The sequence below is a fragment of the Lontra canadensis genome, unplaced genomic scaffold (genome assembly GCF_010015895.1).
Source record: "Lontra canadensis isolate GAN:19392208 unplaced genomic scaffold, GSC_riverotter_1.0 scaffold77, whole genome shotgun sequence".
In the NCBI taxonomy this organism is placed as follows: Eukaryota; Metazoa; Chordata; class Mammalia; order Carnivora; family Mustelidae; genus Lontra; species Lontra canadensis.
The window spans coordinates 3085713-3089518 of NW_022631071.1; the positions used below are offsets into that span (position 1 = coordinate 3085713).

General features: G+C 37.7%; 1 pseudogene; it reads right to left on the bottom strand.

The window, feature by feature from the left end:
• Positions 1-606: 606 nt before the first annotated feature.
• LOC116881759 lies at positions 607-1213 on the bottom strand (annotated as a pseudogene).
• Between the last annotated feature and the right edge of the window lie 2593 nt (positions 1214-3806).

Sequence of the window (3806 nt, forward strand, 5' to 3'; positions counted from 1 at the left end):
GGGAAAGCACAAAATGGCACTTAACAGCAATGCCAGTACTCATCTCCTTATGGTCATTAACTAAGGATATTATTACTTTTTGTGTTCTTTGCTTTTCGTTAGAACATAATCAAAGCCATAAACTTGAATTTGAGCTATATACACAATACACACAACCTTATGTAAAATACTTCTCATAATTAACATTACATTTTAAAGTATTGGAAACTGAGTATCTGTGCTGATTTGTATTTTGACTTAATGGAACACAAAGAGAATACACATTCAACTAAGGAGGGTTATACTGATAATAAAGCTCTTAAAGTGAAAAATGTCTTCTTCTCCCTTTGTACTTACCACAGGCTACACGATGTCCTGAGAGGATTCATTATGAGAAAAATGGCAATCACAGCTTTAAAGAACTTGCTTTGGAAGGAACTAATGAGAAAGCAGATTGGAAAGTGAGACTTCATCTTTGTTTTCAAATAAGTGGTCTTAATTTTTCTTCTGATAGAAAAAGTTTAAATCAGTTTATTATAAATATATCTAAACCATTGATTTTTGCAGCTTTCAGATCAAGTACAGCACTTCGTTTATACAAAGTCTATGAGGAGAAGTCAGTAGATATCATCTAATCTTAAATCGGGACATCATCCATTCAAGTCCTTGGCATAATCCCTCGCCGGTAAGAGCACAGCATAACTGGATATGCCACTGTTGATCTTTAATAGAAGTTAGTTTCAAAAACTGGGAGATTTCTGCTACAGTCATGTATTCTTTAACATCTTGTTTATTAGCAAAAATCAGCAATCCAGCTTTCCGTAGGTCCTCATGGGCTAACACTTTATAGAGTTCTTCCCTAGTTACAGAAATCCTTTCTCTGTACTGTCCACAACAACTATTACAAACTCTGTGTTAGTATAGTAAGTGTTCCAAGAAGACCAAAGAGATTCTTGGCCACCAGTATCCCACATTAGAAAATGTGTATTATTAATCACTATTTCTTCTACGTTACTTCTTATTGTAGGTGATGTATGTACAACTTCATTCATAGATAATTGGTAAAGGATGGTAGTTTTCCCTGCATTATCCAGCCCAACAATGATAACTTTGTGCTCCTGGTGATTGAAGAGTCTCCATATCCTGGTGAAGAGAATTCCCATTCTTGGGCAGCAGACCCCCCTCCAGCCACCCGGTCCGCCTGGCCTCCCCCGGCTCAGGCTGAAGGGGGCGCAAGAGACGCGCCGGAACCTCCGCCTCTGCTATTGCTGCTGCTCCCGTGCTGGCCACCAGATGGCTTCCTGGGAACCGGAAGGAGGCCGAAGCCCAGGACGCCCTGCAGCGTGCGAGGCCCCGCCGCTGCCACCGTGGCACTCGCCTGGCTCGCGGACATCGCCGCCTCGTTGTCTGCGACAAGCCTCGTGGGCCACCGTCCTCCTCCAGCTCCTCTCCAGCGGCTGAGTTACCAGTGGTTCTTAATCTAAAAATTTATTAACCCCTCGGAGAGTTTGGAAATATACAGGGTATTTTTCCATAGTCATTGGGAATTAGTATTGGCATTTAATGCTTTAGGGCCAGATGTACTAAAGGCTCTGCAATGCACAATTCAATTTCACACAATGGAGAATTATGTCCACACCATGACAAGAGTGCCCTCTTGAGAAACACTTTGCTATCATCCTTTTGTCCATCACTCAAAAGCCCTACATAGACAATGTTTTTTCAAAGATAATGTAATTTATTATGCATAGTTCTCTCCAGGTCTATGGGCAGGAATGAGAATGGGGCAGAATAAAAGTAAACCAAAGTTAAAGACCTAGTTAAGGAATCAAGAGACAAAGGATATCTCTGAAAAGAGACTGAGGAGAAAATTCAAAGAAGAAAGACTTCTTGGAGGAACAAGAATGGAGGCAAAAATGTGGGTGGCTACAAAGGTCTTAAAACCTGTTATAGCCCATGAGGCACAGTGGGGCAACAAAAGTAGGCCAGTATTGGCTGCTCATGCAAGCTGAAGGGTTGCTAAAGGGAAGATATATGTGCATATGCTCCAATCCACACTCTGTCTCAAATGATTTTTTAGGTAACAGATTAAGTTTATAAATAATATATCATCTTTCTTTAGTCATATTAAGTATATTGTGGAGGTTAGGTTTAGATGTGGGTATTACTCAACCTGTGACTTTTCCCCAATTATTAGCAACAGGCTTAAAACTATAACATCTACAGTACAAACACTGCATTTCTAAAAATAATGCATTTCAGATACTTTCTTAAATGGGCACTCCCACTTCTCATCAAAACTAGCATCTTCATTTTTCAACTTTTAAACCAATGTAAAGAAATTCTCAGGACATAACCAGGTCTCTGGCTAGCTAGTTTTTGTTTGTTTGCTTGTTTTGATGCCCAAGTCCTCCTTGTTTCTGCTAGACTACAGCACATTGGAAACCAAGTTCACAAAAGCTGTTTTTTCAGGAATATGAGTTTCCTACATTTACTTGATAATTTTGTGTAAATAAAGAAAGTAAAACCATTCCATGAAAACTGACATTTTCAAAGGGCTCTTGCACGTCTCAATCCATAGAACCATAAGAAGCACTTTTGTTGGGCACCTGGGTGGCTCAGTGGGTTAAAGCCTCTGCCTTCACCTCAGGTCATGATCCTAGGGTCCTGGGACCAATGCCCACATTGGGCTCCCTGCTTAGCAGGGAGCCTGCTTCCTCTTCTCTCTGCCTGCCTCTCTGCCTGCTTGTGATCTCTGTCTGTCAAATAAATAAAATCTTAAAAAAAGAAGCACTTTTGTTGATGTACTTGTTAATAGAAACAACAGTACTTTAAGAAGTATAGATCCCTGAATTATTTTTAAGGAAAAGAGTTCAAATTTAGAAGAAGATAAGTTCACTGGGTGATTTTTCTCCCTTTTTCATGTATGTTAGCCTAAAAACAGTGCCCAATCTGTGAACTATTGGATGGCTAAGATTCAGGTAGACAATTGGGAGGCTTGCTATCTTGAAAAAACTAAAATACAGAGTCTGAGACTAGCATGACAGATGGTAAGTAAAGGGAGTCCCATAACAACAACAGCAAGAGCAAGAACAACAAAAATCTAGAGAAGGATCCTCAAACTCTGTGTATAAAGTTTATGTATGAAGGTAAACAACAAAGACAAATATCGAGCTAACAGGATGTTGCAATTATTACAGAAGCAAAAGCAGCTATTTTAGATATATTCCAGGTCATATAGGAAAATAGGTCTATAATGAGAAAGAAAAGGAAAAGAATATATCTGCAGAAATTTAAAAAAAATAAGCAGATAGAAATTCTCAAACTAAAATATTTACTATTTCAAGTATTTATATATATATGCATATATATATATGTATGCATATATATATATATATGATGGATTCAAACAATAGTTAGTATTCACAGAAGAAAAGGGTCAGTAAATTTGAAGATAGAGCAATGTAAATTATCCAATAAAAATAACCAGGAAGGAAAAATGCAAAAAAAAATAAGTTTTGGAAAATTGTGGGGCAATATTAAATAGACTAACATATATGTGATTGGAAACTTATCATGAGAGAAGAAAAATTTGTGGAAAACTTTTGAAGAAAGAAATTTACCAAATTTAGTGGAAGATGCACATTTATAGATTCAAGAAATTCAGTGAGCTCAAAGAGAAATATACTAGGAAAACTATACCTTGGCATATCATAGTCAAACTGATAAAAGACAAAGAGCAAACTTCGAAAGCTCTCAAAAACAAAACAAAACAAAAAACAACAAACAACAACAAAAAAAACCAACAGGTACGTATTTGAAAGTCT